We start from the raw sequence: 17,518 nt of genomic DNA on the forward strand, positions 1-17,518 counted from the left end.
CCAATATCTTCAAGGTGGATAGAAAAAATCTTATCATTTTAGTAGTGTTCTCTAGTAAGTGGTATTATATCAAATCAGAGATGTTAGATGGTGCAACCGTTTGGTATAGCAATTTGGCAACACATTTAAGGGCTCTAAAACTGTTCATAACCTTGAAGCAGTAATTTCATTTCTGATAAATCCATTCTAATAAATGTTCTTCAGTAGATAAGGAGGTTTATATGAAAGAGTAGAAAGAAAAATTTATGTATAGTATTTTATAGTTCCATGACATAATTGGGAAAGTTTAAGTAAAAGCATGGATTTATCCACAGCTGTGGAAGATTGAAGTTTAAAGTTTGTTACCAGGACAACACAGTTGTTCAGGTGCCTTCACTCTACATGCACAGCTCTTTTGTGAAATGAAATATTTAAAAAAAATCACATTCTTTATCATTAGGGTTTCAATGTCACAGTGTGGTCAACATTGTTTTGGTGGCTAAGATCTTACATTAAGGAACAAAATAGGGATTTATTTAGCAAGATAGGAAAGTAGAGTAAGATAGGAGAAAATGTAATTCCAGCATTTGGTATTCTAGTTTAATTTGCATCAGGAATTGGTTTTGAAACAGTGGCAATTTTGTCCCAAGGGACATTTGTCAACTGTTGGACCCATTTTTTAATTGTTATGATGCGGGGTGAGGGGTAGGGGTGTGCTACTGACATCTAGTGGTAAAGGCCAGGGATGCTGCTAAACATCTCACACCAGCACAGAACAGTTTCTTTCCCACAACAAAGAATGATCTAGTCCAAATTGTCAGTAGTGCTGAGATAGAAAAAAGAGCTCTAAAGAAAGTAGTCAGTATGATTATACTATTACAATAATTAATTTGCAAGGATAAGGATATTAAAAGCAATTGGTAGATTTTGACTGTGCTATTGCTGTGATCAAGGGGTGAAATCCCAACTGTACTGTATTTGAAGCACAAAAGAAGGGAAGAGAGTCTAATATATGGATAATCATGCTAGAGACATGCTCTGTTCTCTACAAAAACATTATAATTTACACCTTATGCTAAATTATTCTAAGGATATAATAAGAAATTAGGGCAAGTATGAAATAGTGTAAGTAGGCTAGCATCCATTCCCAAATAGGTCTAGGTGAAAATATGTTATCATAAGAGGTATTTTGTTGTTGTTGTCATTTTAAGTAGGCTCCATGCCCAGTGGGGAGCCTAACATGGGGCTTGAACACACGACCCTGAGATCAAGACCTGAGCTGAGATCAAGAGACACTTAACCAACTGAGCCACCCAGGCTCCCTCATTAGAGGTATTTTTAATATCTAATGTTATTGAACAATAGTTCATACATACAAAACAATATGTATAAATAATTGTATGCCTGTATATATTTTATACCTGTATACATGTATATGAAATGTATTAAATGAATATTCCTAAGCCTACCACCCAGCTTGTGAATTAGAACATTATCAATACCATGGGCTCCTCCTGAGTTCCAACCCCCTGCTTCTCCCCAAGACATTAACCACTATATTGACTTTTATCTTTATCATTCCTTTGCCTTAAAAATAGTGAATCATACATATATATATCCTTAAATTATATACCTTTTAGTTTTGCTTTTCTTTTCCCAAACAAAAAAGGTATCATAATGGAGACAGTCTTTGTGATTTCCTTTTCCACTCAACATTATCCACCTTCTCACATGCAGTTCTTATTCATTATGTTACTGTTGTTTAACACTACTTTGAGTAATTGTTACAGAATATGTCTATTCTCCTCTTGATACACATGTGGGTTTGTTATGGGTTGAAATGGGTTCTCCCAAACTCGTATTTTGAAGCCCTAACCCCCAGTGCCTCAGAATGTGACTGGATTTGGAGATAGGGCCTTTGAAGAGATGATTAAGTTAAAATGAGGCCATAGGATGGGTTCAATCCAGTCTGACTGGTGTCCTAAGAAGAGGAAATTCAGGGATGTGCAGGCACAGAGGAAGGACCATGTGGGGACACGCCAAGAAGGCAGCCATCTGCAAGCAAGAAAAGAGAGGCCTCAGAAGAAACCTAACCTGCTAACACCTTGATTTCTGCTGTCTTGCCTCTCAAACTGTAAGAAAATAAATTTCTGATGTTTAAGGCTCTCATTAGTATTTTCTTATGACAGCCTAGCCCTAGTTTCTAGTTTTCAATATTCTGAATGTACTGCTAAAAACACTGTTGTTTCTATACATATGTATGTGAGTTTTTCTACTATACACTTTGGAGTGGAACTGCTAGGTTGTGCCATATACATATCTTATGTGGCTTAAGATGATGCCAAAGAGTTTTCCATAGTGTGCATGAAAAATTCCCGTAACTCCATGGTCTTGCCAATACTTGCTATTGTCAGACTTCTTCATTGTTGCTCTTGGGTTTGTTTTTTTTTTTAATTGAGCTTTCTCATTCCATTTTACCTCTTCCACTAGTGGGAAATTATATACTTTGTTTATTTTAGTGGTTATCCTTAGAATTTACCATATAAATTTATCTAAAGTTAATCAGCATCTTTCTCTCCTAGGGTCATATAAGAGCTTTAGAACATTTGCTTCTGATGACTCTTTCCCAATTTATGTGCTACTGCTGTCCAGCATTTAATTTTCTTTTTTTTTTAACCCATCAAATTAGACATTTTTTATTTTTTACAGATAATATCTTCATCAGGTATACACACATACACACACTCACACGTTTACCAATTTCTTTGTTTCTTTGTTTATTTATGCCTTCTTACATCTCACACTTTCCTCCTGCAGCAGGTTTTTGTTTTTCTTCTCACTCTGACGTTCTTTTAGAAGCTCCTTCAGTGAAGATGAACTAGAAATAAACTCGCAGTTTTTGTTTATCTGAAAATGTCTTTATTTCAACTTTATTCTAGAAACATAGTTTTTCTGGGCCCCTGGTGGCTCAGTTGGTTAAGCGACTGCCTTCGGCTCAGGTCATGATCCTGGAGTCCCGGGATCAAGTCCCGCGTCGGGCTCCCTGCTCAGTGGGGAGTCTGCTTCTCCCTCTGACCCTTCCTGCTCTCATTTTCTCTCTCTCTCATTTTTTCTCTCAAATAAATAAAGTCTTTACAAAAAAAAAAAAAAGAAACATAGTTTTTCTGAGTTCATAATTCAATGTCCATGTTCTGTTCTTGCTAATTTTTCGATATTGTTTGGCAGTCCTCTGGCTTCCATTGTTATGGGTGAGAAGTCTGCTGTCAGTCTAATTACCGTTCTGTGGAAGTGATCTTGTCTCACTGGCTGTTTTACTAGGGTGACCTTGCTCCAGGTTTGCCCAGCGCAGCCCAGCTTATGTCTGTTGTTTTAAGATCATGATTAAGAATGCCCTCTTTGACTCTAAACATCTGTTTTAGGCAATAAATAATATGGTTACTCACTGTGACATTCAAGGTCTTCTTTGATTCCCTTCAGTTTCACAAAATGTGTCTAGAATTAGATTTCTTTTCTTTTTTTTTTAAGATTTTATTTATTTATTTGAGAGAGAGCACTAGCAGGTGGCGGGGGGGAGAGGGAGAGAGAGAAGCAGACTCCCCACTGAGCAGGGAGCCTGATGCGGGGCCCATCCCAGGACTCTGGGATCACAACCTGAGCCGAAGGCAGACGCTTAACCCACTGAGCCACCCAGGCACCTCTAGATTTATTTGCATTCATGTCACTTGGTACATGACACATTCTTTACTTTCTTATCTCTTTCTGAAGCACTTTGTGCTACCTCCTACCCTATCCTCAAGTTTGCCAGTTCACTTTTCAGCTACTTCTAATCTTCCATTTTACCCATCCACTGAGGCTTTAGTGTCAATGATTACATTATAAAATCTATTTGGTTCCTTTAAAAAATTGAGGTTCCTTTAAAAAATTTGGTTCCTTTAAAAAATGACTCATTCTATGTTTTGTTGCTCTCTCCTTGCTCATTTTTGTCCTTCTTTTATACCATTTGTTCCCTCTTTATTTTGTAGTCTGTGTCTGATAATTTTAGTACTACAGTTCTTGGAGTTCTAAGTTTATTGTTTGTTGTATCTGGACTTTTGGTCATGGTGGCTTATTTTCTTATAGGTTTGGTGATCTTGCACTGTGAGCTCAGATTTGGCTGATTTTTTTTTTTTTTTTTTTTTTTGCTTTGAAGTATCTTTTATTTTTTAAATAGAGTTATTTATTTATATACAAATATTACCTTTCTGTACTTTCAACTGATGAAATGTTTTCTCCATTAATCAAAATTAATGTGAATAAGTATTTATAAACACTTTTAAGTTAATAAATATGTATAAGTCTATTTTTTAAATTCAATTAATTAACATATAGTGTATTATTAGTTTCAGAGGTAGAGTTCAGTGATTCATCAGTCTTATATAATATCCAATGAGCATTACATCATGTGCCCTCCTTAATGTCCATCACCCACCCCCTTCTCCAGCAACCCTCATTTTGTTTCCTATGATTAAGAGTCTCTCATGGTTCGTCTCCCTCTCTGGTTTCATCTTGTTTTAGGTTTTCTTCTCTTCCCCTATGATCCTCTATTTGTTTCTTAAATTCCACATATGAGCAAGATCATATGATAATTGTCTTTCTCTGATTGACTTATTTTGCTTAGCATAATCCCCTCTAGTTCCATCCATTCTTTGGATGAAAAAGATTTCATTCTTTTTGATGGCTGAGTAATACTCCACTTTATACACACACACACACACACACCTCATCTCTGTTATCCATTTATCTGTCAGTGGACATCTGGGCTCCTTCCATAGTTTGACTATTGTGGACATTGCTGCTATAAACATCGGGGTGCAGGTGCCCCTTTGTATCACTACATTTGTATATTTGGGGTAAATCCCCAGTAGTCCACTTGCTGTGTTGTAACATAGCTCTATTTTCAACTTTTTGAAGAACTTCCATACTGTTTTCCAGAGTGTCTGCACCAGCTTGCATTCCCAAGATTTGGATGATTTTAATTAGTTGGAATTATGGGGGCCTAAGCCCAGGATAATTTCTTCAGAAAGGATCTGTTTTACGTTCCGGTGTGTGCCAGAAGGGGGACAATTTAGCCCCCTACAGAGCATTCAATTTAATGTGGGTCTTAGCTTTTAGATCTTGTGGTGAGCTCCAGGATTGTGGATTTTTCTATTTCTTCTTTCAATTCTATCAGTTTTTGCTTCTTGTACTTTGAACCTCCGTTCTTAAGTGTATACACATTTAGGATTGCTACGTCTTCTTGGTGAACTGACTCTTTTATAATTATGTAATGCCTGTATGTATCCTGGGTAATATTTCTCCTTCTGAAGCCTACTTTGTCTAATATTAATATAACCACTCAACTTTCCTTTGGTCAGAGTTCACATGGTATTTATCTTTTCCTACCTTTTTCCTTTGGACCTATCTATGTCTTTGTATTTAAAGTTGGTTTCTTCATTGCCAAAGGCAAGGGAAGCAAGGGCAAAAATAAACTATTGGGACCTCATCAAGATAAAAAGCTTTTGTACAGCAAAGGAAACAGTCAACAAAACCAAAAGACAACCGACAGAATGGGAGAAGATATTTGCAAATGACATATCAGATAAAGGGCTAGTATCCAAAATCTATAAAGAACTTATCAAACTCAACACCCAAAGAACAAATAATCCAATCAAGAAATGGGCAGAAGACATGAACAGACATTTCTGCAAAGAAGACATCCAAATGGCCAACAGACACAGGAAAAAGTGCTCAACATCGCTCGGCATCAGGGAAATCCAAATCAAAACCTCAATGAGATACCACCTCACACCAGTCAGAATGGCTAAAATTAACAAGTCAGGAAATGACAGATGTTGGAGAGGATGCAGAGATGGAGAACCCTCCTACACTGTTGGTGTACAACAGTATGGAGGTTCTTCAGAAAGTCGAAAATAGAGCTACCATATGATCTAGCAATTGCACTACTGGGTATTTAGCCCAAAGATAAAAATGTAGTGATCCGAAGGGGTATGTGCACCCCGATGTTTATAGCAGCAATGTCCACAATAGCCAAACTACGGAAAGAGCCAAGATGTCCATCAACAGATGAATGGATAAAGAAGATGTGGTATATATGGAATATTATGCAGCCATCAAAAAATGAAATCTTGCCATTTGCAACGATGTGGATGGAACTGGAGGGTGTTATGCTGAGCAAAATAAATCAAACAGAGAAAGACATGCATTATATGACCTCACTGATATGAGGAATTCTTAATCTCAGGAAACAAACTGAGGGTTGCTGGAGTGGTGGGGGGTGGGAGGGATGGGGTGGCTGGGTGATGGACATTGGGGAGGGTATGTGCTATGGTGAGCGTTGTGAATTGTGTAAGACTGATGAATCACAGACCTGTACCCCTGAAACAAATAATACATTATATGTTAAAAAAAAAAAAAGATAGTGGGAAGGGAAAAATGAAGGGGGGGATATTGATGGGGGGAGACGAACCATGAGAGACTATGGACTCTGAGAAACAAACTGAGGGTTTTAGAGGGGAAGGGGGTGGGGGGATGAGTTAGCCCAGTGAAGGGTATTAAGGAGGCCATGTATTGCATGGAGCACTGGGTGTTATGCACAAACAATGAATCATGGAACACTACATCAAAAACTAATGATGTAATATATGGTGACTAACATAACATAATAAAATAAAATTAAAAAAATCTTAAAGTTGGTTTCTTGTAGACAGCATATAATTGAGCTTTGCTTTTTAAACTTATTCTAATCTACCTATTTGTCTTTTAAATGATTCTTATGGAGTTAGTTTGATCGTATGGAGCTTATACAAGAGGGGCCTAAAATTCCCAAATTGAAAAATTTCCAAAGCACTATTGGTGTAATAATTTATTAAAAATTAGGTGAATCAAAATTATTAGATTAATCCACAAAAGTTCTAAATGTTGCCTACTATTATTTAGCGCAAATAGCTTAAAATGTTTAAGGTTTACCTAGATTCTGCCAAATACATTTATCGAATGTTTACTATTTAGTCAACTCTGTATCAGGTTGCTAGCCTAGTTGAAAAACAGAAAATACTCTGTTGACCTGCATGATTTCACCCTTTCTTTCCCATTTTCCTTCTCAAATGATCAGTGGAATTGGGAGTGATATAAGCAGTTTGTCCTCAGCCCAGAGCCTGCTTAGAGGATTCTCTGTGACTGGCTTTTTAATTGTCTGTGGTCATGTTTGCCCCCAGGTTTGCACCTTAATTAGAAGCAGGGTGTATTTTGTATAGCATATTGAAGCTCGATCGGGAAGGTCTGAGTCAACATACCCATCTCACCCTCTTTCTCGTGTCTATGTTCCCGTTTGATGCTGGAGTGGCACACAGCACCCTTGGGTGTTGGTATAACTGCAATAGGCACGCGGGCTTCGGAGCCCAGATGGCTGGTGTTAGAATCCTGGCTCAGCCATTGATTTGCTCTGAGACTCCTAAATAGATTCAAATTCCTAAGCATCAAATACGTAGTAGATGCTAATCTCCGACCCCTGTCCCACTAAATAATTTAAAACCCCAAGGATGATGTGAAACATATTTTTAAAGATAAAAAAGATCTTGGAAAGTTATTAGTAACTTTCCAGGAAATTTTTATTATGGAAAATTTCAAATACACTCAAAAGTAGAATAGTATAATAAATCCTCATGTTCTCATCACCCCAACAGTTTGCCAATCTCATTTTACCTACCTCCCAGATCAACTTTTTTCTTTCTTTGTTTCCTGAAGCATTTCAAAGCAAATCATAGATATCAGATTATGAAGCCCATAAATACTACAGTATGCAAGTAAATCTTTTTAAAATTACATCTACCAATCCTTTCTTAGTCCCACTCCCTCCTTATTAGATTAGGAAATTTAGAGGGTTAGTGACTTGCCCAAAGCCATATAATTAGTGGCAGAACTAGAGCTAGAACTTTAGTGCTCCTAATAATCCTGTATTCTTTCCCTTAACATGTTGCCGATGAAGATTACCTACTTACCAGCTAAAAAAAAATGCAGTTAGATTCTCCACCAATTTCTTGCATCAGGATCACTTGGGAAATTTTTTTTTAAAATGTTTTATTTATTTATTCATGAGAGTCAGAGAGAGAGAGAGAGAGAGAGAGGCAGAGGCAGAGGAAGAAGCAGGCTCCCCACCTGGCAGGGAGCCTGATGCGGGATTCAATCCCAGGCTCCTGGGATCACGACCTGAGCCGAAGGCAGACGTTAACCATCTGAGCCACCCAGGCGCCCCTCACTTGGGAAATACTAAAAATGCAAATTCCTGAGCCCTTAGTCCCAGAGGATCTAATTCCTTAGGGCTGAGCTGGAGCCAGTGGTTTGCTGGAGCCAATTTATAGTGGTTCTTCAGATCCAACTATTAAATTTTAAGGGATTTTAAAGTTACTAAAAATCATTAAAAATTAAATTATATAAGCTTACAATTAAGTAAATTATATTAAAACCAAAGGTAATGAATACTCAAAACTGTTTTCTACAGACTTTACTGCACTTTACCATCATCTACGCTCTTGAGGTTATGTCCATCGTATCTGTACAGAGGAAATACTGTATAATGGTGTGCCGCAAACATCTCTCCTCAACTGCACGTTCAGTGGTAGCTTGAAATTCGCCATATGGGACATTTATACCACGAAATTAGCAAATTTCACTCAGCAACCAGAGTTGTTGTTTTGTTTATTGTCTAGACTTCAGAAAGTGCTGGAGAAAATGTTAATAATGCAGATTAAATTTAAGTGTGTCATGTCTATGTCATCATAAATAGTACAGAATATGAGGAAATATTAAAAAACTGTTATACAATTCAGCAAAGAGATCTCTCACATTATTAATAAATGATATTTCATTTCAGTTTTATTCATTCACGTAGATGGAAATATTAACTAATATTCATGTCCTTTGTTCATCAACTGCAACCATGGGCTGCCTATAGATAGAGTTTGGCAAAAATCAACGCATTCTGTAAGAATGAATTAGATCATGAAATTTACAAAAACAAAATTTAAAAACTTATTGAATATATTATCATCTGTAAACTGTGTGTAACGATCTATTTTATCGGCAAGATATATTATGATGTATGCATAAAATGACTACATTATTTTGTTTTTTGCGTTTTTGGAGACCTAGTTGTTAAACATTTTCCAGCACACCTCTGTCTGAAACACAAGAATCTACATTTAAAGGAACTTCTCAGGTATTCTTATCTTTACTAAATTTGGAGAACCAATGTTTTAGCCATTGAACAAAAAGAGCAGGATCATTTAATTAGTCTCCAAAAGTTCTTCCTGATTCTTAACTGAAAGCAAGATACAAAATGTGTACTTTCAAATACAGAGGACTGTTTAAAGATTTTTAAATAATTAGTATACAATAAACAACACATATTTGGAGTGTACAATTTGCTAAGTTTTGAGAAAACTATTACTATAATCAAGATTGTAAACATATTATCACCCCCCAAAAGTTTTCTCATGTCCTTTTATAATTCTTCCCTCTATCCCTGTCTGCCCACCCCATCCTCAAGCACGACCAGTCTTCTTTCTGTCACTACAGATTACTTTGCATTTTCTAGAATTTTATATAAATGAAATCATACAGTATGTACTTTTTTTTGGTCTAGCTTCTTTCACTTGGCATAACTGTTTTGAGATTTATCGATGTTCGTGAGCGAATAGTTCATCTTTATTCTGAGTAGTATTCTGTTGTATGGATATACCACAATTTCTTTTTTTTTTAGACGAAATATGAATGAATGCCATAATTTTTCTTCATTCAACTCTTGATGGACATTTGGGTTGTTTCCAGCTTTTGCCTATTACAAATAATGCTGCTATGAATATTTGTGTATTAATCTTTGTTTGGACAGGCATTTCCTTTTCCTTTCCTTTTTTTTTTTTAAAGATTTTATTTATTTATTTGACAGAGAGAGACACAGTGAGAGAGGGAACACAAGCAAGGGGAGTGGGAGAAGGAGAAGCAGGCTTCCTGCCGAGAAGGGAGCCCGATGTGGGGCTCGATCCCAGGACCCTGGGATCATGACCTGAGACGAAGGCAGACGCTTAACCACTGAGCCACCCAGGCGCCCCCCTTTTTCTTTTTTTAATAAGTGGAATTTGACATTTTATTTATTTTTATTTTTATTTTTTAAGAGAGGGGGAGAGAGAGAGAGCATGCACACAAGTGGGGGGAAAGGGAGAAGCAGACTGCCCCCTGAGTGGGGAGCCTGATGTGGGACTCGGTCCCAGGACCCTGAGATCATGACCTGAGCTGGAATCAAGAGTTAGATGCTTAACCAACTGAGCCACCCAGGCACCCCGCATTTCCTTTTCTTTTGGGTAAATACCTAGGAGTGAAATGGTTGGATCATATGGGTGATATGTGTGTAACTTTTAAAGAAACTGCCAAACTGTTTTCTGAAGTGTCAGAAGCCATTTTTTTCCTTTTTGTTTGATGGTGAAAAAATATGAGTGGTTCTGACTTTGGGTCAAGATTTTTACGTGAGCACTCCAAGCGAGACAGTGTTGCAACACAATTCGGGCTATATTCTTTAAGTAATTAGTCTTTAGAGTCTTTAGTTAGTGGGAGTGGGAAGAAACTAGTGTATAGCAATGAACTTTGTACAGCGTTAAAGTCACTTATTTAATTTACATCATTGGTTGATGATAAATTTGTTTGATTTTCCATTTTTCTATAGTTCTTGTTTGCACTTCTATTTCCTTTTGTTATTTTCTGAACCAGAGAACATCTTAGGAGGTATATTAAAAGGTTTAAAATTTTAGATAATAAACTCATTAACTTCAGTAAACATTATGCCAAATATTACTTGATTTCAGAAAATCAGCTGAAGGCAAGTAGTTACTATTTAGCACATAGGCATTGACAAAATACTCAACAGAGATAAATGTGCGTGTGTGTGTGTGTGTGTGCATGCACACAGGTGTGCATGGTGTTTATTTTCCCATTCCAGAAAGTTGTCTATTTCAAGACTAGTGAGACCAATTACATTTTACTCAGGCTAACTGGGGCTATGGTTCCGATTTATTTGGTGATATGTTTGTCTCCTCTTACGGATTGTTCCTCTAAAAAGCTGCCTGGCTAGCCCCTTGATTTATCTGTCTCTGAGTGGTCCCTTTGGAGAAAGACAATCCAAAAACTAAGAGTAGGTATGCTATTATTATACCAATAGGCTTTACAAACCCCACATCTAAAATGGCACGGCCATAGTTTATGTCCTGTGAAGCGTAACAAGAAATTCAGAACTGCAGGAGGCTTCCGCGAGGAGGTGACCACAGGGAACCCTGACTAGGAACCACTTGCTTGTGCAAGTGTGGCGACTTCTTAATCACTTCAAAATATGGTGTTATTTCCGAGTTTTTCTCAGAGCGGGTTGCTTGGTGGCAGGCTTGGAAGGGGATGAGCCTTGCCAGTGATGATTAGCTCCAGCTTTAGAGAGACTTCCCAGGAAGTTGGCTCTAGCAGCTTCTTCTTTCCCCAAAGAGGCGACATGTGCGAATCACCCAAGAGTTAATGGACAAATGCCCAGTTCTCTTTTGATGAAATTCAACTGCAGTGTGGTACTGTCAAATTATTTGCTTTCTTATTTTATCTGTGAGCACTGTATGACTCTGAAAAAAATAGAACTGTACATACAACAATAAGCAATATTGCCCCCTCATTCCTGGGCATTATTCTCCAGCACATAGCAGAAGTTATATACAGCAAATGTCTTCAAAAAGCTCTTTATCAGTGAGGGAGCAGTTTATCTCTCTCTGCCCAATCAAGATAAAAGCTCTATCTGGAGGGAAGCACTGTTTATAGATCCTGGGACTGGTAGTCTTCCAAGATGCTAGTAAAAAAAAAAAAATTAGGAATGAGAAGTATCTGTTCTGTGACAAGGAAAAGAAACAAAAAGCCTCCTTTATTTTGTTAGGTAGACATTTTTAGTCTGACTCCAGTTGTTGGCTTAATGAATTGAGAATATATCAATGACGTTGATTATCACCTCAGAGTACAAAACATGGTATCAAATGACAAAAGAATAAAGCAAATGACTGCAGAAGCAGATCCATGAGTTCAAATCTTGTTTAACTTTCCATTGTAATACCTTGTCACACTTCCTGATAACTCTAATCAGTTATTATTTCAAACGTTCGGAGAACACAAGGAGCGTAGCTGAGGAGCACTGGACTCAGGCAGGTGGGCTAGATCCCAATTCTGAATTTACTGTGTTCTCAGAGGGGAGTGTTGGAGAGATAAGTGGTTCCCAACTTTTCCACCACAAAGAACACATTTTATTATTTTTGCCCTGTCTATGATGTTTTGAAAGATTTTATTAATTTTCTAGACATGAGCCAGCAGCGTGTCATGGGGAAAGGAAGCTGGTCCGGGTGTGAATCCTGGCCCCCTGGCTTACTAGCGATGTGACCTTGGGAAAACCATATAACCTTTCTAAGTTTCAGCTTCCTCATAGGGTGTGGCCAGTATATAAATATATAAATGGCTTATAGCAGTGCCTGGAATATGATAAAAACCAAAATCTTAATAATAGTAATATTTTTGTTGTTGTTGTTATTTGAACTAACCAGATAGAAGAATTGGTCCTTCTGAGAGTTGACTAATAGTCCCTCCCACAGTGCCCAAAGGCATTCAGCAGATGTTGGTCTGAGTGATGTTTCTGTATCTATAAGAGGGTGTGGAAGTGGACAGCAGGCGTTTGGGTGCAGAGATGGTACTATTTTTCAGGTGCAGAGATCTAAGCTGAATTTTGTTGGAGTTGTCAAAGTTGGAGCAGGATTCAGTTAAGGAAGAGTATTGTAGGTGGAGGAAGTGAAACTGAAAAAAGAAACCCACAAAAAAACCAAAACAAGAAGGGATCAGGGTGCAGGTTGGATAGATGGGCTTCAGAGCAGAAGTTGTTCTCAGAGGAGGACTTATATCTCCAAAAAACCAAGCCCAATCCTTAATACTTCCTGGAAAAGGAAGATGCTAAGGGGCGAGGGTGCAGCTAATGGCAGGCAGATGCTTGCCGTGGACACAGACTTTGTGTGTGTCCAATGACAGGCAGCAAGACCAATGACACCCCCTACTCCATGTTGGGGCCGTGAATCCTAAATATGGTGAGGCCATATTTATTTAGGACAAACGGGGTTAAACACAGCTGGGTCTGCAGATTAAAGGGCCCGAGATCCTATAACAAAAATGATTTTTTAATTTGTAGTCACATTATTATTATTTTTTTTTTAAAAGATTTTATTTACTTGACAGAGAGAGACACAGCGAGAGAGGGAACACAAGCAGGGGGAGTGGGAGAGGGAGAAGCAGGCTTCCCGCCGAGCAGGGAGCCCGATGCGGGGCTCGATCCCAGGACCCTGGGATCATGACCTGAGCCGAAGGCAGACGCTTAATGACTGAGCCACCCAAGGCGCCCCTGTAGTCACATTATTTTTTTAAAAAATTTCATCTCTGGTCCATCCCTATTTGAACCAAAGATACACCATTATTAAAGGGATAATAAATTTACCTTATTGCTTGAATTACTGATATGTTTGTAATGCTAAAAGCCAATCAGGACAAGTGAGCATGTAGGCACTTATACACTGTTCCTGCTTTCTGGCTATTGTTTTCTAGGCCAAGGTTGATGATATGCTGGATACTCTGTGCACGGTGACAGGGTCACCATTTGCATCCTAGTAAGTCCTACAAAGTCATCAACAGCAAAGCGACTTGGGTCCATTGTAAAATGTCAGTGTAACCATACAGATTTTATATGATTCTAGTAGAAAACAGGGAAACAATATTTAGTTAGCTGATGCTGTCCCATTGTGGCTATATATACCTTTTCTGTTGGGTTTTTAAAATAATTATCATGGCTCATCTACAGCTAAAGTAACTTCTTAACAAACCTAGTAGGTGCTATAGGACTTTACACTTGTGACTGTCACCTGCCTCTTGAAGGTCTCTGGCTCCAAAGACACCTCCTGATTCTCCTATCCTTCTCACCATTCCTTCCTAGTTTTCTTTATAGAACATCCTTTCTTGGCCGATTAATTCTAATGTTTCCCTGCATTGTGCTCTCTGCACCTTCTTTCATTTTATGTACTTTCACTAGTTGTTCTTTTCATTCTCATGTAGATGATTCTATTTTGTCTGTGGAAGACTCCCTATTCTCCCTATTCTCTCTGTTATTTCTGGTCTTAGCCTGTCTTGAGTTCCAGATTGCTATTGCTGATTGATAGCCGCACCTCTCTCCTGGGGTATCCCACAGATGCCATAAGCTTAGCCATTTTTCACACTGATTTTCCTGTTTGCTTAAACCAACCACAACTCATCCCCACACCCCCACCCAGAGCCGGGGGCATGTTGACCTCCCTTGAGGGCCTCACGCAGGACTTCTCAGAGGTGGGCTCTGAATAATTAGAGTTCTTCCAGCTAGCAGGAAAGCCTGTTGATTAGGTAACTAACAGTGTCTGTTCACATACACACATTCCCATCTCATGAACATTCACATGCTAAATTCCTTCTCTGGCATTCAAAGTCCTCCATCATCTTGACCGACTCAGGCCACTTTTAGACTTTTACCTTTTTCCCTAAATGTTGCCTGTGTTCGGGCCACCGTGGGCTGCCATTTTCGGACATGCGCAGTGCTTTCCCATCGCTGCTTCACTGGTCAGGCATTATTTCTTGGCTACTCTCCTATTTTCTCTGCCCGTCAAAATCCTATTCATCGTTCCAGAGCTGTCTGAAAAGCTACTTCTTTTTTTTTTTTTTTAAGATTTTATTTATTTATTTGATCCAGAGAGAGATAGCAAGAGCAGGAACACAAGCAGGGGGAGTGGGAGAGGGAGAAGTAGGCTTCCTGCTGAGCCGGGAGCCGGATGTGGGACTCGATCCCAGGACCCTGGGATCATGACCTGAGCCGAAGGCAGATGCTTAACGACTGAGCCACCCAGGCGCCCTGAAAAGCTACTTCTAACATGAAGCCATCCACGGGAACCTCGGGGGTCTCTCTCTCTCTCTCTTTCCCTCCTTCGAATTCCTATAATATTGTGTTTGGTCTTTCCTACTAGATTTTGGGTTCCTTGAGGTTAAGGACTAGGCTTAATCATTTTTGTAGTTTCCATGGTGCCTGGCACACACTAACTGCCTCACTTACTGGTATCAGAGGAATAATGATTTGACTAAACCACTTTCTGGCTGTGTTTACAAGAAAGCCAAATATGTCTCATACGCAAGGAAAGCGACACTGGTATCATCTGGTTTGAAGGCAAAGTTTGCCCTCAGATGCACATGTGTGTGGTCATATAAAATGAATCCCTGTGTACACAGGTTTTAGATACATGTGAGAAAAAAAGAAAAGGAGGGGCACCTGAGGAGCTCAGTCGGTTAAGCGTCTGCCTTTGGCTCAGGTCATGATCCCGGGGTCCTGCTCAGCAGGGAGCCCGCTTCTCCCTTTCCCTCTGCCCTTCCCCCTGCCTGTGCTGGCTCACTCTCTCTCTCTCAAATAAATAAAATCTTTAAAAGAAAAGGAAATATTCTTGTTTCTGAAGTTGGTACAGCTTGTTTTCCACAGCATCATCATTGCTTTTCTATGTCTTTTTCACTTTTGGTGGGTATCCTACTTGTTGCTTCTCCTGTAGGCATTTCTTATGTTTGGACCTACTGATTTAACTATACTTGCCCTTCCTGTGGCTAGGCCATATTCCTGATATCCCTGAGAACATCTTTATATATCCTATTTCTACTGTCTGCAATAGAGATTCTTACAACAGTGTGTGTTGTTGAAACAGATTCTTTTATTAATGGACTGTATTGTCACAATGTATATTTGTAGCAGTGAAAGGGCACAGAGTGAGGCCTGGAGGTAGGACAGGACTTTGCAGATATTGACTTAAAAGATAAACGGTCTATTTTTTTTTAAAGATTTTATTTTTTTAAGTAATCTCTACACCCAATGCGAGGCTCAAACTCACAACCCTGAGATCAAGAGTTGCACATTCCACGGACTGAGCCAGCCAGATGCCCCATTAAATGATCTATTTTTTTTCTTTGAAGATGCTAATAATGCTTGGAAAGAAATACAATAATAATTGAAAATAGTCTATCCATCAGGGTTAAAAAATTCAAGCTGTAGTGAAAGCCACGGAGATTTGAGTCATCCAAGCGACATGTTTGAGTATTTCTGGCTTTCAAAAAGAAAAGCATGCATAAGCCTGATCTGCACATGGGTGACTTAGTGCAACTACCGTAGAAAGAAGGGACACGGTTTTGAGCTGCTCTGTGTTTAGGTATCTGGATTTGATGTCAGGTGGATGTGGACCAGATGTGGCCGAGTCTCTGGTGATTCCCTGCTTGGGTTTTTCTGCAGTTCCTTCTGTAACCCTTTTGTTTTCTTCTAGAGATGGGGGCGTGGCAATGCTGAGTGCACAGAAGGAGAATGGAAAAGTCAACCTGTGAAGCACCTGTGACTGAGATGACTTTCCTGTGAGATCTGTTACACTGTGGACAGCATTAGCCCAGGAACGGCCTCACTTGTCTGCCATTTGGAGAAGACAGCTTGGGAGGGGCGCCCTGAGGAGAGCAGGCCTTCTTCTAGCTCTGCTCCTGCACTGACCCCAAGGATAATGGAGCATGTGAGATTGAAAATATTATGAATCAACTCATTGATTTTGATGTGTATATCTAAAGATGTGAATGTAAAACGTGCGAAAGAAGTGAAAATCATCCCTGATTCAGTCAACAGATTTTAATGGGGCCCCGCTGTGTTTGAGTAACAGTGTTTATGGAATGAGTTTTTTTTCTAGAAAAACAAAATTTGCCTTTTTGGGTCACACATTATTTATTTTACTCATTTTAAATGAAAACGTAGTTGGAAATGCATTGCATATTTTCAAGATTTCTAAAGTAGACTCTAGAATATAATTAGATCCTATCTCAATGACTCACCACTCACGCTAGCACCATCTGGCCAGTCTTCAGGCTTTGAGTACAACACACCTCTCCCATCTAATGAGCTACCTCTGACTACACAGCACATTTGCTGTGATCTAAGAAATCAGATAACCCTGATTATTAGAGCTATTTAAAGTAAGAGTCAACACGGCTTGAGTGACTGCCTGAGAGCTTCTCTTAGAAAGTAAAGTAATTGAGTTTTAATGAATAAGCTTTACAACTGCTCTTTCAGCTCCTGGATCGCTCTGGGTCAAGGTTCTCAAGGTTCCTGGTGAGGTTAAGTCTGACCTCGAACTGTGAAATATTTTTGTACTTAAAATTTAATATTTTATGCAGTATATATTTAAAACAAATTACATATTATATATATTTTTTGCATTTTATAAATGTAAAAGTTTGACATCTTATGTATTGTTTTATAATATATTTTTATATGGACTAGTTTTTCCCCCAAGGGGATAAAATCAGTCCAGCATCATAATCTTACCTATTTACAGAACTTTCTATATATTTCTGTATTGTTACCACATTA

Source organism: Neomonachus schauinslandi, chromosome 2, assembly GCF_002201575.2.
Source record: "Neomonachus schauinslandi chromosome 2, ASM220157v2, whole genome shotgun sequence".
Lineage (NCBI taxonomy): Eukaryota > Metazoa > Chordata > Mammalia > Carnivora > Phocidae > Neomonachus > Neomonachus schauinslandi.